This window comes from Neomonachus schauinslandi, chromosome 14 (genome assembly GCF_002201575.2).
Source record: "Neomonachus schauinslandi chromosome 14, ASM220157v2, whole genome shotgun sequence".
Classification (NCBI taxonomy): Eukaryota; Metazoa; Chordata; class Mammalia; order Carnivora; family Phocidae; genus Neomonachus; species Neomonachus schauinslandi.
In genome coordinates, this window is record NC_058416.1 from 1174705 (window position 1) to 1187770 (window position 13066).

The following is a 13066-nucleotide window of genomic DNA, read 5'->3' on the forward strand; positions in this document are numbered from 1 at the left end:
GGCAGCGTCGAGGGCCCGTTTCCCAGCACGTGTGCACTGAAGCTGGGCAGCAGGATGGACCTCCCACGGCCCTGTCCCTCCAGCTTCCAGCTCTCCTGCTCTCTAAAAGGCCCCATGAGCTCTGGTCCTTTCGTAAAGCAAAGTGTGGTTTCCTCATTGCTCCTATATCGAGAGTGGGGCTCGAGGATGAGCAAGGAGAGGACCTGGCATGTGTCTGGCCTGAGCAGCACATGTGTGGATAGGTGGCCTCCCCGCTCCACTCAGGCCGCCGTCCACCTGCCTTGTTACACGCTCTGACCTCAACCTTACCTGTGAAGAGGGGGAGACAAACCACCACTTTGTAGAAAGACTGGAGAATTTTTAAAAAGGTTTTTAAAATTTATTTGAGAGAGAGAGAGACCGAGAGACAGACAGACAGAGAGACAGACAGAGAGAGCACATGAGCAGGGGAAGGGGGCAGAGCCAGAGGGAGAGGCAGACTACCCGCTGAGCACAGAGCCCTACTCGGGACTTGATCCCACGACCCGGGACCACGACTGGAGCCGAAAACAGGAGTCAGACGCTTACTCGACTGAGCCACACAGGTGCCCCGAAAGATTGAAGAATTTTAAAAAGGTGGAGACAAGGCTTTGAGAAATTGATTTAGTTTGTGGGTTCTGGATCCGGTCCTGGACCCCAGAAACATCTGCTGAGCACGTGGTGAGTCACGTCCAGTGACGTCCCTAGCAGCTGCTGATTCCAGCAGTAGGTCCTTGTCCTCGGAGCACCCAGATCTGCTTATGGGGCCAAATGCATCTCTCTGGTGGTGCCCCAAATATGGGCACCCATGAGCCCTCCATCCTACGCCGCCCTCTGGGCGTGTTGGGTTGCCCTGGAAACACGCACCCGCATCGGCTGTGGTGCTCGCCTAACACCTTCCGTTCACCTGCGCGGGGCTGGAAATGTGACCTGGCAATGGTCCCAGTGAGCAGACTCACGTTAACAGGCTGGAGTATGATTCCGCTCTACTCAAGTCCCGGGGCCAGGATGGGCTCGGAGGTGCTTCCTGGTGGAGCCCACAGCACAGATGTGCTTCACATGACCTGAATAAATTCTGGAAGCAATGAAAGGGGTGGAGCGATGGGGATAAAATGAAAAGGGATTTTATGATCATTGGGAGAAATTGAGGGAACGTAGCTGGTATGGGCTTCTATAAAATGGAACCAGCTCCAACCAGCCCAGAGGACAAGCACGCACTTTCCTTCCTGTGGCTCATGAATTATTGCCGCTGTGTATTCCAATATTTACTTCTTAGCATTGAACCTTTGCAAAGCTGTGATCCAAAACTACATTGCTGTTAATTGGAAATACCCCTACGATGCCTGGAAAAATTAGTCTTAGGGAGCAGATGAAGAGAAGCTATAACCTAACAGGTCAGTTAGCTCTGTGATTTACGAAAGGGCGTCTGCGCTGACCTACGGTGTTATTCACAATTCACAGCCGGATGACAGAAGGAAAAAGAACAGGTTTCTTTCAGGTTGCTCTGTACATTGACATACATATAATTTAAATATTTATCCACTGGGAGAGCCTGCAGTGCTGGGCCCGGTGGTGCCAATGGGGACTACTCCTGGGGCATGAGCCTTGCTGACTTTGGCCTGCTTCGTGCTTGCTGGTTGAATAACACATAGCACTTTTCTTGAGAAACCCCCACCATGATTTCAAAACACATCAGTTTCAATTAACTCTAAGGAAAAAAAATGGGATCACTAATTCTGGGCTGTAGTTACTGATTGTGGAGCTGGTAGCTTTGAATTTGAGGACTTTGATGGAGACTTAACCAAAGGACACGCAATAATGGAATTTTTTTTATTATTATACCTGGAGGGACAAAATTGCCAAATGGTGTACGTTCTGGCTTCTAAACGGCATCACGCCAGAGCCCGTGTGCTGGGGAAAATCTAACACGGATGCCGTGTGCCAGGGAAAATCTAACACGGATGTAGATTTCGACATGGTGCACAGCGCTCTCCGAGAGAGTGAAGGGGCTGTTTGTCTTACTTATTTCATCGGACCGTCGTGTACCTGCTTTGCCGAAGACGCAGGGAGCACCCAGCGATGCCCCTTCCCTGCGCCGCCGTCCTGAGATGTGTGGGGACGCGCTCGGGGCCGGGATGGGGGTGCTGGGCTCCCCCACGTCCCACCACAGTGGCGCCCCGGCCCACCCATACACACACTCCAGCCCGATTTACCTCTACAGTAACAAAGTTCCAAATTATCAGTTGAATTTTTCATGAAAAAATTCTTTTTTCTTTAGTTATTTTTTAGATAATTGTTGCTGGGTGCAGATACTCACTACCTAGAGAATATCTTCATTTTTGCTCCTACTGCTGCTTACACAGAGACAGTGGATAATCACATTTCATGTTAAGTGCAAATTCACTCTTTGCGGGAAGCACAGGGGGCGGGGGGCGGGAGCAGGGAAGGAGCACAGGGGGCGGGGGGATGGGGGAGGCAGCGGAAGGAGCACAGCAGGAGGGAGGACGGCCCAGGGTAGGGGTGAGCACTACCCAAAGAGAGGGGAGTCCCGGAGCAGAGGTGCAGGGTGCGCCCTGGGCTGGTGGAGTCAGGTGGAGGGGGAGCCCCATTGCAGCGTTGTTCTGGACAGTCAGGACGCCCCCTTTTATACTGCAATTTTTTTTGTTTTCTGCATCTCGTGGTAAAGTCTGTACCATGTTGTCGGGGATGTTGTGGACGGAGGGGGCCGGTCACTGGAGTGACCAGTTCTGGCCGGACCCCCGAGAAGGGCCCTGAGTGAGGGTCCTGGCACTTTCATGAGTGACAGGAGCCCAGGGGACCCTAGGGCAGAGTCAGGACAGGGCCCTCCCCCCTTCTCTCCGAAATGTTCTCCCGGGGATGCCTCCCTCGGGGAAGGACAGTATCCTTGTGCAGTGGACCCCTTCCTCTTAGCAGCTGCTCTCCCGAACAGAGGCTCTCGGCGGCTGGGTGGGCACCAGCTTCCTGCACACTCCACTGGGGCCCCGGGTGTTCTTGCCTTCAGGGTCCCGGATCCGTACGACGCCCTGCTGTGGCCCCTAGAGGTCTGGGCTGGGCAACCAGGTGGCCCCGGGGTCCAAGCAGGCCCTTCATGATCTCACCTCACCCTGGGCTTCAGCCTGGTCTCCACCACCTCTCCCCAAAGATGCCCTGGGATCGTTCGGCTGGGCCATGGATCAGTCCCCTTGGATGGGAGCCAGCTGTCCTGACCCAGCTGGTTACACTTGGGCCAGAGAAGCTCTTCTCTTCTTTCTGACTTTCCCTGAAGTCCGCCCATCCCTCCCTGGTCCCCAGAGTGGGTGGGGGGCTGTGGGTGAGGGTCCTTTGCCACTTCCTCCCTGGACAGCACTGTCCCTGGAGAGTTGAGCATGCTCCCTCCAGTGACTGTCACATGAGATGGGGCAGATGACATGCGGCATGTGGCCTGATGTCCGACCCTGATCAATACCCACCGGAGCCTGGGGGTCCCCGCTGGGCGGCAGGTGCAGGCTGAGCTCCAGGTAAGCGCTCACTGGAGCTTCTAGTCCCCAGGCCCTGAATTCTGCAGATGTGTCTGGTTGGAAACAGGGATAAATAAATCTTACGTGTTTCTCCGCGCTCACCTACCTTCAGGATTCTTCTCCACCCACCCCACCCCCGCCCCCCAGGACACAGGATGACACAGCTGCATTCTGCAAAATGAACTTCCCGTGTCCTGTGGCTCCTGTGGGGGACTCGTTCCTCTGGGACCCGAGTTCTCTGCCCACAGGTTAGTGGGCCACCTCAGGGGGCCAAGGGAACCAAGGGGCAGTGTTCTGCGAATGCACCCACAAGTCTGTGCAAACGACTCGATGTGGCTGAAGGTACGCACGGCCCAGCTTCATTTTACAGGTGCTCTGGGGAGAGGCCCTTTCCTCCGCTCGGGCCGGGGATGTGACTCCCTCGGGACTAAGGTCACCGCTGATTGCATGAGGATAACCGGTCATGGGACTCCACGGACATAAACGTAACGTCCCCTGTGAGCATTTTGGCATCTTGCTATAAACCCTGCCTGGGCCGGAATCCGGGCGGCTTACAGGCTGGGAGGTGCCCTCCCTCAGGGCAGGTGCGTTCCTGCCTTATCTCTTTTATTTTTTTCTTCTCTCCCGACAGGACATAAGACACCCCAGAGTGGGGTTGTTTCCGTAAATGCACAATGGAAGTAATTCGACATGCCAGGCCTTGTCCGGTTTAAGTTACATGCACACGGGGCAGGTGGCTCTGAGCGCCCAAGTGGGCTGTGAAGGCATTTGCGAGATTTTGTTCATAAGCCCCCGGGCATTAAATTTCACTAGGAAGCTGGGAGTTTGCAAATGTGCAGCCCTTGGAAAGATCCCCAATCACTGTGAACATTCAAGAAGGTGACACTAATGTCTTTTAAGAGATTCCCCCTTTGGAGCAGAGACGTTGTCCCATCACTTACATGGTAAATGTAGCTTGGGTGTCGGTTCCAGCCTCACTCACCTTGGATTAAGTCCAATCAATTTTATTGGGGAAAAAAAAGGGCTGTTTCCTTAATTGCTCAGGGGTCTGGCTCTGGCTCATCACACCTTGGGCTTCCTCGCAAGGACAGAGAGGAGTGTTTGGCCTCGGGTCCTGCCAGGAGCACGGGGAGCAGAGAACGGGGGTCTAGAACCCAGAAATGTCCCTGCCGCTTGCCAACATGGAAAGCCCTGAGGACGGGCTAGTCGGGGCTGGAGGTCCTCCCGTCCCCGTCCCCGTGCGCGGCTCCCGGGACCTGCTCCAGGGGCTGTAGGTGTTGGAGCGCGGCCACCACGGGTCCACACCAGAGGAGCGCGCTGTGTCTGAACACCCTCGTGTCACCCTTCCCCAGCGGGGTCGGACACTCACGCGCTCCAAGAGAGCTCCCCACTGTCAGCCCAGCAGGAGGGTTTGGGACGCAGCTTTGACAACAGCCGGACAGAGGATTTGCGTTTCTGACGTGTGTTGAGCCACAAGGTTTAAATAGCTTTTTAAAAAGATCTGATGTGTGTGGAAATGGAAAAACTCTTACCAAGTTGGATTTTAGTTCAGAATTCACGTCAAGTCCTCGAGGATTAGAAATTTCTAAGTGTATCATTGAAGCAAAAATGTTTCTGCTTAACAATAAAAAGTCTGGACAAAATTATGGGGCGGGGTACAGAGAGAATGAAGTGTTTTATACACACATGTTATGTGCTAATTCCAATGGGATGCTTTATTTGCCTGAATGATAATTAATGATGACAAGCTCCTTTTCTTTGAAACTGTTCTAAAAATCAGACTGCAGTTTTTATACCAGAGCTAGTTCAGATAACGAGGGGTTTTAGGTGGGCTGTGATTTAACAAACTGAGTCCGCCCTCCCTCTCTATGCTCCCACACTCCTGCAGGTAATGCTCTCTAAAGCCGTGTGAGGCTGGTCCTGTGACCCCCTGTCCCAGGGGAGGGGCTCGCGCTCTGCGCATTGGTGGTGGGGCTTGGAGGTGGGTCCCAGGGGAGCCACATGTCACTGTAGGACTTTCCCCTGACCCTGTGAGGCCACCTCCTGTTCTGACTATGGACTTGCTCCCACCCTCCCATCTTGGGGAAAGTGTTTCCAACTCTGAGAACACAAACGCAAGGGTTGTGACGTGTCCCAAGTCCAACTTGAGTGCATTCTAAAATAGGAAACCCTGAGTGTCCGAATTGGCAGACGTGACCTTTGATCTGGATGTGCCCCTGGGATTGAGCCCGAAGCACCTGAAGGAAGTTCATCTTGCTACATCAGTACCTGCCCAGCCCCCAAACAGGGACGGCAGACAGAGTAAGGTGGAAAGAAAAGAGCGAATGCCTCGGATCAGCTGCCCTTCCGTGCCCTGAGGACAGTCACGAGCTAAAAATAAAGGACAAAGCCTGTCCTGTGGAAAGCAGAGAGGCATGTTTGTGAAGGTAATCGTGCATCCCGAGGGACAGTGGGTGGCCCCGCGGGGCCTGGTGGCCGGTTTCCTCCACGATGTCACCTAGTGTGGGAGGCTGGTGTGACTGCCCTGTGCTGGGGGTGTGTGTTCACGGCGGGCGGGGTGGCGGTGGGTGCCTGGTGGAGTGCATGCGCTGGGCGTAGGGGGCCTGTGAGGTATGCGTGTGTTGGGGGGGCTTGTGCCAGGGTCCTGTGCAGAGGGTGTGAGGTCGTGCAGGGGGCAGAGCGTGTATGGGGAGGGGGCCATTCTAGGGGGTAGGGAGCGTGCACACCCTGGGCCCCCACACTTGCTCTGCCACAGGAGGGTCTGGGCAGCTCGTTCTAACCCAGGTTTGTCCCCCGAGGGCTGGAGCTTTGTTTTGTTTATTTGTGTTCTGCGGTAAACCTTCGGCTGCCCAAAATCCCGGGCAAGGGTGTGCGTCTCGGTGTGAACCTTGTAGACGGTGGAACAGGTGGTGGGTTTGTGCAGGTTTACCCAGCGGGGAGCTGGCTGAGCGCGGTGCAGAGGGGTGCCGTGTGGGCAGAGTGCCCGTCTGCCGCGAGCACAGGAGGAGGTCAGGATGGCCTGGGGGCTCCTTGGCATTTGGGGATTTGGTTCTGTCTGCAGCGGTGCACCCCTACGAAGCGTTCCCTGCTTTTAGGTTCCACAAAGTGGCTCTCCTCTGGTCTCTGCCCAGCGTGTGAAGGCGGCTATGGGTGCACATGCAGGAGCTGCGGTCCCGGGACCCTGCCCAGGGGCTGGAAATCTGCCCACAGTGGAGGGCGGGAGCCCAGCTGTCAGGGCCACCCGCCTGCAGGCAAGCTCTGTCCAGCAAGGCAGGTGCGGACACCTGACCCCACCGTGGCTGAGGAGTGGCTCTGTGGGTCACCTAAGTGGGGGTTCAGCTGGGTTCTGGGAATGCAGAGAGCTGTCTCCCTCTCCCGGCCCCCTCTTCCCACAAAATAATACTTTTTTTTTTTAAAGCCCAATTCCCGACAGATAAATAGTAATTACAATTACAACCGCATACGCCTAATAAATACTGAATTGGCTCTCAATGCAAGAACCTCAGGAAACTTGCCTTTTACAAACAAACTGATGAACACAATCCCTGGGGCTGTCTTCCTTTTTTTTTTTTTTTTTTTTTTTTTTTTTAGTAATATTCAACATCACTACAAGCGGTTTGTTGTTTAAAGGAATGGATAGCGCTGTTGTTGTCCGCGGCACCCACCGTTCCCAGGACTGCTGCTCCGTCCTATAACCGTCAAATCCCCCTTCACCTCTGCTGGCGCTCTCTCACGGCGTTATTAACAGAGCTCTGTTTACCCAGATGGAGAAGGTGACCGACCAGATGTTCTGAGTTTTAAAGGGTCTGTGGGTGTCCCCGCGATTTCCACTGGGAGGTTGACTTGTCCCAGATTTTCCCGCTGAGGGCAGAGTAGCACACACGTCGTGGGCACGGGAAAGCTCTTCCACCCCTGGGCGCTTGGGGTGCTGCTGGAGGAAGGGAAAGGGCCCCCACCCCCCGGCCCAGGGTCTGCCCACATGCTGCGGACTGACCGTGAGAGACGACAAACAGCATGTTTGGAGCTGCCTGCAGTAAAACAGAAGGATGCTGCTACGACAGTCTGGATCTGGGAAGGTCACAAAAGGGAACCGCGTGCGCCCCTGGGCCCGGCCCACGCTGCTGAGCAGGACCCGCGCCCTCCGCGCTGCCGGAACCACTGGGGTGGCAGACCCCCCCCACTGCAGGAGCGAACCCCATGCCTGTTTAATGTGAACCCCTGCACCGAGCGGAGGGTATCTGCTTAATATGGACGAAGGGTCTGTGCGACCTCAGGTAAAGCCAGAGCAAATAGTCACATCGATTAAACGCAGCCCCCTCTCCTACCTGCCACGTTTCTGTCATGGCAGGGGCCTGCGTGCTTATTTACCTGGAGAGCTGATAAAATATTTTGCTTTCTAAAGAGATGTGGAAGCCACCTGCCATGCCCTTGGCATCTTCTCTGCGACAGAGCCCTTCAGGCTTCGGGGCTGGAGCTCGCTGCTCGGCTCCACACCCTGGGCCAGAAGAGGAGTCAGGACGAGCAGGATCCAAGCAGAAATTATTATCGATTTAATCACATAATCAGCAGCAAACACTTCAGGCTAAGATAGCAAATCCATAACAGCCTGCCCACACGGCCTCCCTTACGAATTTACCAGCCAACATGGCGCACACTTAGCAAACAAGCAGAGCCTGGGGTCAGCTGCGCTCGGAGGCGAGCCTCGACGTTCCTCGGGCTGAAATATGCTTGGAGTCAAGCGTTATCCATCAGTGATAAGAGTCGCATGTCTGTTAAACATAACGACATTGGCAGGAGGATTATAGAATGCTTTCTTGCCATAATCTAGAAGCATCTTTCAGACAAAACTCTGCTTGAAATCAATTGTGTGCAAGGAGCTGCCTGCTGGGGCCATTCAGCGTCACACAAAAGGGGTGAGCGTCTCCCTGTGATCTTTCACCAAAACCGGTTTATCTAATGAGACCACAGCTTTAATTTCTTTTCACATCAAACATAGAATCAATGCTCTGCACTCAACAAAGTGTGGAAACGGCCGCGCAGCCCTGTCTGCCGGCAGCCAGCTCAGCCGCCCTGGGTCCTGTTCAGACCGGGACCCGCGCCGTTGGCTCCTCCTGGTGCACCGAGCGGGCGGCGCGGGCAGGGCAGGGCCTCCCTGCCGTCAGCGGCTCGCAGCTTTGCTCTCTCCCCATTTCGGAAAACCGAAAACTGGCTTTCCAAAGTTCTCACCCCGTGATGACCCCAGACGGGGGAGGGATGACCGGACTAAGGGTGTGGGTTACCTTAGTAACCTGGGTCTCAGGGGAGGGGCCCAGGGAGAGAGCAGGAAGCACTGAACCTGCATCCAGCCGTGCCTGAGTCCCAGGTTCCGGAGGGCGCGCCAGGGCTCAGGCCAGGAGAGGGTGCCCTGCGCCCCCAGAAGCAACTCCTGATGCAGGCGAGGCTGGCCACACCTGGACCCTGGAGCACACGCTGGCCAGCACGGTGGGCAGGGGGCTGGGACCACCGCCCAGCTATGCAGGCAGAGGGCACGAGGGGCACGCCCTGAGCGGGGGGCCCCCCGACCTGCAGGGCTTGCCAGCCGCCGGCCCAGCCTGCGGCCAGGATGTCCTCTGCACTCAGGTCACAGAAAGGCAGGGCTGGACGCACTAGGGTCAACTGCTGAGCTTGTATGCAGGCAGCCAGGGTCAGAGGTCCCAGGTCCCCAGGTCATGGGTTCATAGGTCACGCGTCACTGGGTCCTAGGTTCAGAGGTCGCAGGTGTTTCATTTCATCAAGCCCATCACATCCCAAGATATTTCTTTATCATCAGGTTTAAATGATACACTTGAAACAATTTGTTTTCCTCCTTTAGATCTTATTTCCTTCCAGAGTATTTGTGCTCCTGAGGAAGGCTTCTTGGAAAGTCCCTGGGAGCGAGCTGGTGGGCGGGCCCTCTGTCGGATGCTGGCCTCACCCTTGCGTCTTGACAGGGCAGCTACGACTTGCGGGGACGCCGGCGGCAGGGGCTGCGGGCTTGTGCTCTGTGCAGGTCTGCAGGCAAGGGGCTCAGTGGTGGGCCGGCGGCGTCCGGGGCCGCTCCAGGGTCCCGGAGCTGCCGCCCCGCCGTGAGGCTCCCTCACTGCCCCACCTGTGCCCCCTCCCTGCGTTCCCCACCCCGGCGCTCGTGGAGCACCTGTCCTCGAGGCCTGGGCCTTGGTGCACCAGCGCCCGCAAGCAGCTCTGATTGGAGGCCCAAATCCTGAAGACAAGGTAAGGACACCACACGGTGGAGAGGAGAAGCCGGGGCCCCTTGCGCACTGGGGCTGCCGCGAGGGGCCCGCAGCCTATCCCGGGAGAGTGCACATGTGGGGACCCTGAGCCTCTCGCAGGCCAGGCCCGCCCGTGCTGAGCTCTCGGTGCCTGTTCTCTGTCCCAGGTTAAGCTGCTCCCGCAGTAAGCCCAGCAAACCCTCTGGCCGATGCTGGATTTCTCCTCTTCCAAAGAAGGCAGGGAGGCCCCCGGCAGAGGACCAAATGTGCACTGGATCTTCCCCGTCCCTGTGCACCTGTTCCCTGAATTGTTTTCTTCTCCTCCGAAGGCCCACGCCCCTTCCCTTCAAACTGCTTATACACGAATAATGTGCATTGTTTAGAAAATTAGAAAAGAAATTCAGAATATCACGAAGGTGAATATAGCAAGTTCTCAAAACTGTACGACCCCAATAAACAAATACTAACGCTGTTTTCCTTGTGTTGTGGTTTTAGGTGAATACTTCCTTCCTTCACTGACATCGAATCACTTAACGCTAAAAGTGGTGTGTGCCCCGGCCGCACCACGGGGCGCCGCTCCTTCCAGTAAGAAGAAAATCGTGTGCGTGGAGACTCATGTCTGACAAACGCCTACAGCAGATAGTGCTTGTGGGTTAAACGGCCATATCCACGTCGCCCAAACGTTTAGGACCGTGTAGGGACATCCGTGCTGGGAGGAGGGCCACGAGCCTGTCAGGTTGCCTGGGACGGAGGCGCCACCCCCAGAGCCCGCGAGCCTCGGTCGCCAGGGGCATCTGGAGTCAGGGTCCTCTGCTGCAGCCCCAGGCCTCCGCCAGGGATGCCTTCCGGCCACAGACGGAGCAGGAGCTCCTGACCGGCCCTTCATTGCCAAGGCTCTTGCTGCATTCTCTCTACCCTCCGGGTCAGAAACTTTGGTGACCCCGGACTGTTCGTGAAGAGCACCCCTCTCCAGAGCCTGGAGTGGGAGAGGCCAGTCTGGTCTTTGGTGCATTCTCTCCCACTGTCCTGGGAGGGGTGCCCCATGCCCGCTGAGGTCATGTGAGCGTGATTTCCTAAATGTGCTCTTTTTCCCTTCTCAGTTATATCCTGCAACATCCTTCCCATAATCATTGATTCCGAAAACCCGCTCTGTTCGTGGGCCCTGGGGCTCCCCCCGGGGAGCCGTCAGCATCACCGTCCCCAGCCACGTCTCCTGTGCATCTCTGTGCCCCTCAGGGCTGCTCGGCCTGGTAGCTGAGTGACTCTCGGATGCCATCTCTCCTGGATTCCCAGCCACCCGACGGCGGGACCCGGGTCTTACCACTGTACTTCCTTCTCTGAAATAATGCTTAGAACTGAGACTCAGTCAAGGAAGGAGCTCAGAAAACTGTCTAATGAATCATTAGTAAAAGGAATAAGTGAAAAAAAGAAACTTGGAGATTGGAAGAATCCTCCCTTGTTGGTATTTTTCTGTGTCAGTAAAGCTAGGGAAAATGCCGTAGCCATTGGGGGAAGCTGGATGAAGAGCTCTCTGTGCTCTCCACCACTTTCTGTGAGGCTGCAATGATTTCCAAATCCGAGTAAAAAATCAAAGAAACAAAAAAGCCCTTTGACGCCTGGGATGCATTTATTTTGCTTACGTAGGTGTACTTACCAAGTTGGAACGTGGAGCCGTATAGGTCTGTGAAATCTAAAGTTTGGGGGAGCCTCAGAGTGGGGACATACAGGTCTTGCTGTCACTAAGCTTCAAAATACCCAAGCGCTTTGACCCCGTTAGCACGTCATTGTTTTAGACACCGCTTCTCAAAGGAAATAATTAGGTAATAAAAGTATTTTAAAACCACCAAGTACATTTTTTTCTGGATGTGGACACCCGCCTGCCGCACGACAGCCGGCCCTATCCTCGCGGCTAGCCTGCTCCTGCACGAGACGCGAGAGTGGGTTTGGTGTCTTGCTGCCGAGGGCACGGAGCGTGGGCGCTGGAAGGCAGGGGTTGCCTTCACGCGGCGTCTCATCGGAGGGGAGGGAAGGCGCGGAGCAGAGCAGAGGGGTCTGCAGGCGCTGAGGGCGCAGGGCGGGGGGCCTGCAGCGGCGGGAGGGGAGCGGCTGCCGATCCAGCCCTGGGAGGAGGGGAGGCAGCCCGTGGGGCTGGTGTGGTTCGCAGCTCTTTGTTTATGAGAACATCTGTCTAGGGCGGGACAGCTGCGGATGCGTCTTGGAGGGGTTTTACTACTTGGAATTTGTTTCAGCAAATAGATTTACTTCTATGTATCATTTTCTCCTATCAGAAAAAAAAGGAGGAAGAAGTTGGGCTTATAAACAATTTTCCTCTGTTGTGATTACTTTTATTCATAGACTATGAATGTGTGGCATATGCTTAGGTATCTTACAGAAGATGAACCAAATTTTCACGAACTGTCAAATCACCAACCAAACAAACAAACAAAAACTGTGTAATTTTGGCCCACCCTGGCCTTTTTCCAATGACTTTGCCGAACTAGCTAAATTCATCAAGACATCTCTGGAAATTGAGAACAGAAACATTCATTTGAAAATATTGTTCTTAATGTCGAAAGTTTGCTTCGAAGCAAAATTGTGCTAATAGAATTGTTTGTTCCAGCCATTGAAATGCCCTACATACTGGAGAAACAGAAAGACCAAATTCATTAGGGATAAATTATTAACTTAAATCTTCAAAGAAAAGCTAAAAGAAGGAAAAGCTCACCAAATGGAAAGCGAGGCGCAGCGAGCGGCACATAACTTCACACCATTGTTTGTGTATTATACAGCTATTATAACTAATTGATGCACGAGCGGCTAATTAGTAGCCTGGCTCCTCCAAATGTTTTTCAGGACAATTACTCTGCGCTGCTTCCAAAAGGCTCCGCGTTTGAGGGTGGTGTTTGTCTACCTCTGCTCACCGTCCCGTGCTCCCCCAGCTTGCTCCTCATGCTCGGGGAAATGGCATGGGAGGCGTCCCACTGCACCAGCCCTGTTTTCTTTGCCCAGACGGAAATCTCCTCATGGCCTTTGTGTGTTAAATGGTGGGCAGGAGAGAGCGTCCACCGAGATCAGGGAGCGCGTAGACTCAAAAGCAGCAACCAGAGCCGCTTGCGAGCCGTGGTGCCCCAAGCCCGCCACGTCCAACATGTCTCCCCCTTCAGCGTGGCCAGCCGCCCCCCACCCCCAGAGCCAAGAGCCCCAGGCGCCAGGGAGTAAGCCGGTGGGGTTGCAGTGTGTTCATGCGCCCTTCCTACAGAGACAGTGCGTTTCTCCGGACAC